The sequence below is a fragment of the Hakea prostrata genome, unplaced genomic scaffold (genome assembly GCF_041222555.1).
Source record: "Hakea prostrata isolate BN-2017 unplaced genomic scaffold, UWA_Hpros_2 contig_37, whole genome shotgun sequence".
Classification (NCBI taxonomy): Eukaryota; Viridiplantae; Streptophyta; class Magnoliopsida; order Proteales; family Proteaceae; genus Hakea; species Hakea prostrata.
In genome coordinates this window covers 199,282-210,772 of record NW_028291156.1, presented here as the reverse complement: position 1 = coordinate 210,772, position 11,491 = coordinate 199,282, and the positions used below count along the sequence as shown (strand labels likewise).

At 38.6% G+C, this 11,491-nt stretch overlaps 1 non-coding gene across 1 annotated transcript; it reads right to left on the bottom strand.

The window, feature by feature from the left end:
• Positions 1 to 5,022: 5,022 nt before the first annotated feature.
• Positions 5,023 to 5,129, bottom strand: LOC148999129 (small nucleolar RNA R71). Its single transcript, XR_016171014.1, has one exon. It is a non-coding gene; the product is annotated as a small nucleolar RNA R71 (small nucleolar RNA).
• Positions 5,130 to 11,491: the final 6,362 nt, after the last annotated feature.

Genomic DNA, 11,491 nt, shown 5'->3' with positions numbered 1-11,491 from the left:
TTGGAACACTACCAACTCAAAAGGAGCCATTCTATATGGAGCCTTAGATACCGGGGCAGCACCAAGGATTAGATCAATTGAAAATTTCACTTCTCTATCAGGTGGCACACCTGACAGATCCTCAGGAAAGACATCAACAAAGTCACATACAATGCTAACTTCCTCTACTTTCTTTCCTTCCTTATCCTTTCCTTCAGATGGCATCCCTTCAACTAATGCATAGACTTGCATCAGTGCAGACAATGTCTTCTTACCAATTCTTCCTTTTCTGCCTTGGAATTCAAAATTTGAACTTCCACTAATCCGAAATTGAATTCTCTTTGAAGAACAAAGAATTACAGCATTATGGATAGTCAACCAATCAATACCCAAAATGATATCAAAATCCTTCATATCTAGAAGTACCAAATTGGCTTTCCAAATTCTTCCCACCAATCAAAACAAGACACTTAACTAATCCTTTATCTAGTTTCACAATAGGTCCAGTAGGGGTACAAATCATTAAACAACTAGATAAATTCTCAGGTGCTAAGTTAGTCTTCTTGATGAATGCAGATGATATGAATGAATGAGAAGCATCCGTATCAAATAAGACAAATGCAGGAATAGAAGCAACAATTAAAGTACCTGTAACCACTTCATGATTCGCATCCTGTTCAGTACTAGAAATACTGAATACTCTTCCAAAAGGAGGGACAGGAGTACTCTTCACTGTAGGAGCCGACTATTGAACTGGCCTCTTAGGACAGGCACGAGCAAAGTGACCAGTCTGCTTACAGTAAAAACAAACAGGGTTACTAAATCCAACAGGAACAGGTGCAACTGGAGGCTTATGATCCAAAGGCCTAGGAATTGAATTCACAGGCCTAGCATTTGCATTCATTGGTCTAGCATTCACATTCATCGGTGGCCAATTCCCACCAAACTGACTAAACTAACCTAGTTGCTGAAATCCAGAACTCTGACCTACACTCCTAGGCTGAAAAGTAGGAGTAGGGTATGGCGTAGGTCTCACAAAGCGTCGATCAGTACGATCCGCAAATCCAAGATTCCTTGGCTGCCAGGGTCTTTGCACTCTAGCATTCTCTTTCTCAGTTTCTTCCAACTTCTTGGCATTCTACACCACCTGGAAATAACTTTCAATAGGCTGAATAGTGAGATATGCCATGATTGCAGGTCACAATCCCTTGAAGAATTTCTTCGCTTTGGCAATGTCAATCTTCAAGGAGTTAGGGGCAAAGAAGTGAAGCTCTTCAAACTTCTGTTGGTATTCCAATACCGACAAAGATCCTTGCATAAGATCCATAAATTCAGCTTCCTTCGCATCCTTCACTGCTTCCGGGAGATAGTTCTTGCAAAAAGCTTCCTTGAACAAATCCCACGACACAACGCCAGCATGCAAACCTTCCAAAATAGGCCGGGTGGAAGTCCACCAAGAGTCAGCTTCATGTTGCAGCTTTTTCTCGGCAAACAAAATTTTTTGGGCTTCAGTACATTGCAGGTGCCGGAAAGCTTTTTCCAACTCACGTAGCCACTTGTTAGGAAACAAGATATCCTTGGATACTTCGGTGAAGTTGGGAACTTGCATTTTCAAAAAACTCTCCATCAAACTGGTATGAGGAGTTCCAGCTAATCCTCCTGCATTCGGAACTGTGGCATGAGGATTTCCATTGACACCAGCATGAGTCTCATTGTGCAGAGTCATGAAACCCGTTAGCATCTGATTGAATTGGGCTACTTGCTGCTACATCATATTGCCCATAATGTTGGCAATATCACGAAAGCTTCCGACATTTGGGGCACAAAGTACATCAGGGGTATCTTGGTCACCAGTGTTGGTCTGCTGATCATGACCACCGATTGGTATCTCGTCACTTCCATGACCACTGGATTCACCAAGCTCACTTCTTAATGTAACCATTCTGCAAAAACCAAAATGTAAAAAACACCAAATTTCGAAGTTTTGACATAATCCACTAGTCCAAATGATTAAGAATCTTAAATCATGCTTAATTACATCCATTTTGTCATTAAACAATCAATCATGGGACAAAAATCACATTTTTCCAAAATTCAACAGCAAATGGAGCTACTGGGTCCATTGGTCGAGTGGTTGGTCGAGTGGTCCAGTCGACCAATGCTTACAGCACGAGAATTTCAAGGTTTTAAGTGCCAAAAACCCATTCAAACTCATTCCAAACTTTGCCAACTTGAGAGGAAGCTCTGGGGAAGAAGTGCTAAGGTCCTTCTAAGTGATTTCCAAGTAGTTTGGTGCTTCAACACTACAACACTCATTCATCTTCACACAAGGTAAATCTTCATATTCACTTTCATCTTCTCATGCTTCCATTCCAACAAAATTCATGTTTTACTTGTCTGTATTGCTAGAAATCATGCTTAGGAACACTTAGAAACATGTTCCCTAGGTTTTTAGCACAATGCCATGCTTAAACAACAAGTTCTAATACAATCTTGCACTTTCACATCGCTTTCGTAACCGAAATCGTTAACTTTAGAAAAATTTCGATTTCTCACAAACCGCTTGGAGTTTTCGCACGAAATCAAATGCTACATGCTCAAAATGATATTGTGAATGTAAACATATAATTTGATTTTACCAATTTCAAAATTTTCAAAAATCCAATTTTGACCTAGAATTCAAAATCCCTAAATTCCTTCTTGCTGAATTTTCAACTTTAGACCAAGATTTTGATCGATTTTCTCCAAATAAACTTCAAAGACATGAAATTCCAAGTATTGCGCACATGCTAGTATGTTCAATTTGCATTTTCCCCAAATTTTCAATTTTGATGAAAATTATGAAAATGCCTTTCTGGCTGAATTTTGAAACAACACTAACAAGCAATGTCCTTTTGTCTTTTCCACAGACATCACACCATGCAGAGAGGTGGACGAGGTCGAGGCAAGATAGTGGGTGCTAGGCGAGGCATAGGTCGAGTTTCAACTCAGCCTAGAGCAGTGGTACATCGGCTTGACAGATTTAATACACCGCAGGCAAAGTTCTTGTACAAGGCTGATAAGCATGCATTTACCATTATTTATTTGATTTAATTCCCCATACTTATTTAATTAAAGAGAGCTAATCGAGTATTTTTGTGTTTTTTGAGAAATAAGGTGATTTTGGTTATTATAGATAATATGGAGTAAAGTTGGCAAATATTTTAGATATTGGTGGATTTTAAATCATGGTATTCAATCTTACTGCCCAAGAAATCATGAAAAGTGAGATCTTAGCCAAATTGAAAACAGGTGGAGGTCTAAGGAACAAAATTGGTAATAAATCTGAAAATCAGGTAAACAGACATACCTTCAGTATTTTGGGCATATTTCTCTCTTATGAGCTTGGATTGTGGTGATTCAAGATTCTATGGAACGATATTAAATATCTACAACTTTCCAGTTTTGAGTTTTCCCAAAATCCGAAAGAATAAAGGTCAAATCGACGGGTAAAGAGAGGAGATTCATTGTGTGTGGGAGACATAAAAGAGAAGCCAGCCACAGAGAAAAAAGAAGACGGCGAACGCGGCTCTCATCTCTCTCATTGCTGAAGAAGAAGACCACATCTCTCTCTCTCTCTCTCTCTCTCTCTCTCTCTCTCTCTCTCTCTCTCTCTCTCTCTCTCTCTCTCCCTATGTTTCATCTTTATTTTTCTTATGAACTTTGTGATAATGAGTAGCTAGTTCCTTTTCTTTGGGATGTAGATGAACCATGCTTATTTCATTAATTTGATTGTTCTATATCTTCTAGTAGATTGTGTTTGAGTTTGGGCAAAGATGTTCTATAGCTCAGCGAACTAAGCGTGCCAAGCTTCTGCAAAGGACGATAGTCTTGCGAAGATAGGGCATATCTAGGAAGACCATCCCTAATTTGCTTTGAAGTGTAGAGTTATATCGGTTAGGGAAAAACATTGGGGATTCGAAATCCCAAAGATCTTCATGTATTCATAGTTAACGTTTTTTGCATTAATTAGTAGATTTAGTTTAAATTTAGTTTTGTTGAATTCAATCTTAGTGATTTAGCCTTTTAGTTCCCCATAGTTCGACCCCGTACTTTCTGCTTGCTAGATTAGTATAGGATTTTATTTTTGATTGGTTAGCGATACGATCAAATTTTGGCGCTGTTGCCGGGGAACCAAAGCACGGTTGCTAGGATTGATTTTTGTCAATTAGACAGAATTTTTAGAGTAATTTTAGTGTTTTTAATTTTTAATTTTTTTTGCGTATTTAACTAATCTCTTTTTCTTTTGTTTTGTAGGTAACTGCAAGAGTAGCGATTCGATAATTAGTTTAGGTTTCTTTTCTTTCTTAGATATAATGTATTTAGGACTTTTCAATTGTAATATTTGCATTAGATTGGGTTGTTTAGGTTAATTTTTAAATATCCCCATCCCTGAAATCCCACATGTGTAACTTTTGTTCGAAAGATCACGTGGATTGCGCTTCAAGTATGTCATAAACTCTCCCTTTTGCTATAGTTATTTTCTTTTAATTTTACTTATTTAGCTTATTCTTTTGTTATTCTTCTGTGTGTATGCATGGTCGTCGGTTCCTAATCCCTGAGTTGACTCCACTTGACTTAAGAGTTAGAAGAGATTTTGGCCAACCTTAGAAGGCAAAGAACCATGGCAAACTATAAGCCTCCAAGGAGGCCCTTGAGTGAGCATTTCATTCCTACGATATATACTTCGGTTTCTTGTATTAAGTTGCTTGACATAGAGGTGGCTCAATATGAGATCAAATCTAGTGTGATTCAAATGCTACCATCTTTTATGGACTTGCCAATGAAGAGCCTTATAAGCATTTAGATGAGTTTTTAGAGGTGTCATCCACGGTTAAAATTCAAAACCTCTCAGTTGATGCTTTAAAGTTACTTCTTTTCCCATTGTCCCTTAAAGATAAAGCTAAGCGTTGGCTTTATTTTTTGGACAACATTAAAACTTCCACTTGGGTAGAAATGCAACAGGAGTTCTTTAAAAAGTTCTTCCCCATTGGTCGTACCAATAGCATTAGGAAAGCGATAACGAGTTTCTCCCAACAAGAAGGAGAACAATTTCATGAGGCTTGGGAAAGACTAAAAGAATTACTTAGAAAGTGCCCCCACCATGCTATTCCTAAATGGCAATTGGTTCAATGCTTTTATGATGGCCTTAGAGACCGACATAGGCAAATGGTTCATTCTTCTTGTGGTGGGACTTTCATGCACAAGAATGAGAATGAAGCATGCGACTTTTTTGAGACCCTTAGTGAAACTCCCAACACCATGCTTCAACAACTAGGACTGAGATTCCATCCATTGGGCAACCAAAGAACAGTGGTCTCTATGAGATCAATCCTACCGTTGAGATGAGTGCTAAGGTTGACTTGCTATCTAAGAAATGGGATTATCTCTTGTCATTAGGACAACAAACCCCATCTCCACTTCCTACAAGTTTCACTCCACCTAATCAGATTGAAGCATGTGCTTTATGTTCTAGCCTATCCCATCATGTCACTGATTGCTATTTGGCTACACAATACCCTGAGTTTGTTAAGGAGCATACACATTTGGCCCAAGGAGTCTCTAAATTGAGCAATGATCCATATTCCAATACCTACAACCCAGGATGGAAAAACCACCCCAATTTTTCATGGCAAAACTCAATGCCCAATCCCTCTAATCAAATACCTTATAGGCCACCTCCATTTAATATGCACCAAAATGCCTATAGGAATGAGCAACCATCATCTCCACAAACCTCACATAATTCATCATTTGAGGATAAGGTACTAGAAGCACTTAGTGGATTAGAGCAAAACACTCAATTGTTGCATTCCCATTCTCAGTCCATTAACAAATTGGAAACCCAACTTAGTCAACTAGCTGATGCCATCAGTAGGAGGGAGGTTGGTCAGTTACCTAGTCAACCAATAGGTAACCCTAATCATCTAATTGGGTCTAGGAAAGAACAAGTCCAAGTAGTCTCTATTGTGACACGTAGTGGGAAGGAATATTATGCACATTTGTCTACTCCCAAGCCATTGCCCATTGATCTTGAGAGTCGAGAGGAGATTGATTTGACCCATGATACTGGCAATGATGCACACAAGCCTAGTAAAGAAACACCACCTGTGAGTATTTCCCATCAATTTCCTCATAAGGGGTTGCACATTCCGATTGTAGATGGTCCTACTCATAGATCTTACACTCCTAATGTCACATCCACCCAGCCGGTACCCTATCTGGCATACCCGAGTGTGTGATCCACAGTCCACAAGATCCAGTAGTTAGTAAAATCAACCTCCCACATTCACAACAATATAATCAAGAACAAGACTAAATCAATGTTAACAATATTATTCAAATGAATCAAAGTAAAGTAACGAGATAATCATCAGAGTACGGAAAAGATACCAATAGATATATAAATCAAAAGTAGAGTGAGGCGAAATCTCACTCCACGAGTACAGCGGAATGTAGTTCTAAAATCAAAGGGATTACAACTGATTCTAAAGACAAGAAAGAAAGATATAATCTAACTAAACTAGAGTCTTTTCTACTTTATAAATGATGTCCTCATAAACATAGACTTCATCGATTACGCTCAGACGCTCCCACTCTACAGTAGGGCTAATCCTGGTAACAAGAGAGACCACTCGAGGGATCCTCAAGGTAATCTTCGTAATCGCCAACACTTTGTGTATGGTACGCTTCTTCATCTTGCGCTTCCTCATATTGCGCTTCATAGCCATCAAAACCTGTAGAATAGTCTAACAAAAGATATTGTACAAAAAGGAGTGAGTTTCAAAAGAAACTCAGCAAGGCAAGTTATTCCCTAATAGCATAAATAACATAGTATCACAACAAAGCATAAAGTGATATGATAAGAGACAAAAATGCATGTATGAGTTTAACTCTATGTATGCTGGTCTCTATAGGCAGACATGCTTTAAGTTATAGCACCATACTTCTTTGGGTAGGTCTCAATCACATATCATCAGTTGGCAAAGGGTCCTTCATCCATCTCGGACAATCCATGGCTAGGGGTTAAGTCACCTCTCTCTCACATCACCGTTTGGTCTAAGTATTGGCGCATGTCAAGGTAAAGCCTAGCCCAATGCAAGTCTTCTACTTAGTTACATCAACTCAGATCCAGATACGTCCATTCCTCCCCTCTTAGGATCCTTTCCGGTATCCTTCACACTAGAGTCAGCGTATCCGACTCTCTCAAATACGGACTCATCAACCCTATAGGTCAACCACATATATTAAACGAGAAGCTCTCATGTCCTTTCACGGGTTGGTTACCGGTCTTGAACGCCCATGAGCCCAAGTCTATCCATATGCAACTCTATCCATAAATGGCCCCCACAATGTGATTCATGTCCCCTCACGGATATAACTCACCGATCTTGAGCACCCATGAATCCCCATTGCTACCACGGGTCGTTCGGTCTCAATACCCTTCCGAATCAGGTCTGATATAACAGGGGTATAACCTAGCCAAACACTACTAGACAAGTCCTAGGTATGTAAATCAATAATCCGAGAAAGTGTCAAAGGGCAACATTGGAAATATCCCATACTACTCCCAATGAGGTCCAAGGACGGAAATGTCAAAAGGACATTCCCCAATCCCAAATCATACCTAACCAATCACAATCATAATTCAGTCATATCATCCACGACAAATATCTCATCATATGAAAGAGTATAATAAGACAAGCTTAAATAAATAAGAACATACATGAGTAAGTATTCATACATAATCAAGTACATAAAGTAAATAAGGAGATAAGATCCTAATGTACTTGCAGCATTCATATCATAATAGAAACTAACATAACAGTAGAAAATCTAAGTAGTTCCCAAATTAGAAAGTAAATCTTTGCAAATCTATGTTAATATGGTAACAACTTTCCTTACCTTAAATAGATTCGAATGTATTCCGGACGGACAAGAGGATGAATCCAAAGTTAGCAAATAAACCCTAGAATAGCATCACACAATCATTAGGAAGTAGTCCTAAAAGAATAAGCATGGATCGAATCGAATCGGACGAAGAAAACAGATTCTGTTCTTGCGGGTTGATTGGCTGGGTTGAGTGCTCCAGTCGACCCAGGCAATCTACCCAAGAGCAAATCCGAAAATAAAAAGAGAATCTTGATCTGAAACCTATGCTACACAAACCGGAATGCGACGAAACTTGGAGAGAATGTCTAACACAGTAGTCTATGAATAAAAAGCATAATTTAGACATCAAACCACCATTAAAACATTACTTACTAATTTAGAATCATAGTTTCTATTTTGGTAAAAATCATAGTTTTCATTGGAAACATGCTATGAATGAAAGAGATGAACTAGAGATGATTAGATCTCATTCTAGTACAAGAACACAGTAGATTAGAGGTATGAATAATCATAGAGAAGCATCTATAATGCTAGAATGAATCAAAATAGGAATATTATCATAGTTTAAGAAGAAATCATAAGAATCATGTCAAGAATGACTGAGATGATCATAGCACAAGAGAATGAAAAGAGATTGTAAAGATATGACTACAAGGTTGCAGCATCTTCATCGTAATCTCAGTTCAGAGATGAGAGTGATCATAGAAAGAATAAATCAATAACATAAAAGATAGAATACTAACCTTTAATTGAAGAACAAGAGAGAGAGTTTGCAAGATTGCAAGATTAGGTCTTCTTCTTCACTCTTGGAGGCTTGGAGATGGTTTCCCTTAGTTCTCTAAGTGTTATGGAGGCTAGGGATACTAAAATCACGAAGTCATGGGTATATATAGCAAGATACTCAAAATAGAAGATTATGTTCGAGTTTAGCATCTTTGGGTCGATTGGCTGGGTAGCATGGTCCAGTCGACCCAAGCACTCGACCCAGACTGACAGCAAAGCCAAAGACAGGGATTTGAAGGTCTTCCACTACTTGAAATCAAACGAAACTTTAAACACATATTCTATAACATACCTAGCATGGAAAAATGGCTTTAAATCATATCCCACCAAGCTCTAAGGTCATCAACTAATCTTCTCTTCATCATGGTGCAGTCTCTTCTCTATGTCCAACACTGTCTTCAAGTATGGGGCATCATCTTCAATCTTCATAAGTTTGGAGTCGAACACTATATCTTCTACCACTATGGCCCATAGTTGACTTTCACTTCTACTTCAGGTCTTCGGACCTACAATCAAAGAGTATCCGGGTTAAGGTTAGGGCCGGGTTTCACACCCGAAGCCCCCTTCCCTGAAGCTCTTGAGTCCTCCAGATTCTAGAAAGAATGTTAAGATGCAGGAGATGATTGATTTATTCCAACAAGTTCATATCAATCTCCCACTATTAGATGCTATCAAGCAAGTCCCAGCTTATGCTAAGTTTCTAAAAGATTTTTGCACCCAAAAGCGTAAGTTGAAGACTCAAACACCTAAAACTGTGCACCTAACTGAACAAGTCAGCTCGGTAAATTCCAACCAACTGCCCCCTAAACTTAAAGATCCAGGTACACCTTTAATTTCATGTGTCATTGGAGATTTATCCATAAGTAAAGCATTGCTTGATTTGGGAGCTAGTATGAATATTTTACCCGGTTCAATTTATGATAGGTTTGGTCTAGGAGATTTGAAATCCACTGATGTGATTCTACAATTGGCAGACCGCTCAATCAAATGACCCCGTGGGCTACTTGAAAACGTTTTGGTAAAGGTTGAGGATCTATATTTTCCTGTTGATTTTTTTATCCTAGATATGGACAATACAACTAGCAATAAGTTACCACCAGTCATTCTTGGACGGCCCTTTTTAGCCACTGCGAATGCTTGCATCAATTGTAGATTGGGTGTCATGGACATATCATTTGGCAATAAGAAACTTAGAGTCAACATCTTCAATGCATCCTTAAGCTCAAATAGGGATGAAGAGTGCTTTGCGATTAACTTTATTGATGAGGTAGTGGCTGATTATACTCCAAACATGTTTATTGATGATCCCCTGCAGTATTACTTGCCATTTGGGGAATCTAACCTAAATATTGAGGAAGTCAACACATTGTTGGACTCTTCCACTTCTTTGGAGCAATCACCATTCACATTTAGATTTGAGCCTCCACCTCCATTGGCTGCATCTCACTGAGTCTGGCTGAAAACTCTAAACTTATCGCTTTATGGGAGGCAACCCATTTGTTTAGATGTTATTTCTTGTTCTTTTTCTTCTCTTTTCTTTGTTTGTTGTTAGGTTTTACTGTTGCGTGCTCTATCATGATTTCAAACATCGGGTACACTCTTTCCTCTATTTGCTTCTATCATGTTTTTTTTTTATATATCTTGCATGCACTGAGGTCATTGCATAATTTAAGTGTGGGGGGTGTCAACTCGAGCAAGACTTGTTGATAGTTGGTAGAGCATTGTCACAAAGATAAAATGTGCCCAATTTTTTCTGGCTTTGGTAAGATAAATGTTTTAATTCCTTGATTAGATACAAAATGAGAGTTTAAGTGTTTTAGAAATCCCATCTAATGTAATGAACACCCTCTTAAGAGAATAGTAATGGGTTTTACATTTTGAGATTGAGGTTGAATTGGAAAATAGGAATTCCAGGTAGTCCAAAAGGTTTGACCATCTAGTTGTCTTGTATTGCCTTGTGGTTATGGTGACAACTTGAGACCGATTTTAGACTATTTAAATGTGAAGTGAATTGAAGTATAATGTGCAGAAAAAAAAAAAGAAAAAAAATATGCTGAAGTCTAAAAATATGTCACCAACATCGTGCCTCGCGTCAAACAGTTGGAGTGTCTTTGGTCCAGTCTTGGCCTATGCCTAGTTGGCTTGAGTAAGTAAGTTCGAGGGGTATTCTACACCTAGTCCCTTAAGGCCATCTGGCTTGAGAGCGGCTGACCCAACACTCATTACATAGGCCATCTAGAAAGCTTAAGAGGCAAGACATTGCACGGACTAGAACTGTGACCATTAATGAAAGAAGTGAATTAATGTGCTTATAAAGGTGAAATGTCTAAGAAGGTCAATATTGCTTAGATCTTGAGTTCTTTGTTTTATTTGGTACCTAGTTTAGTCTTATCTAAGGGTGAACTAGTAGACTGAAGATAAGAGGAGACTTCTCGATTGAATTGTTTGCCTAGAGCTAGACTCAAGAGAGGGTGTAAAGAGCTTAAGTGTGGGGGTGCCTATATTCCCTTCAATCTTTAATGGAGTGTCTTTGTCTTGGAATCTGTCTTTTTACTCTTACTATTGCCAGAATAATTAAAAGAGTGCTTCAGAATTTTGTGTGTATATTCTCTGCAAACACTCACGAGACACAACTCGTCCACTAGGCTAACCTAGGGGTTTGAAGGCTTGTTGCACATGCTAAGTGCAACCGTGATTCCTACGAAAGTGAGTTAGGTTTTTATTTCTTTATTTTCCGTATTACTTTTATTGTTTTGTTTTGCTCAAGGACTAGAAAACATTCAAGTGTGGGGGTATT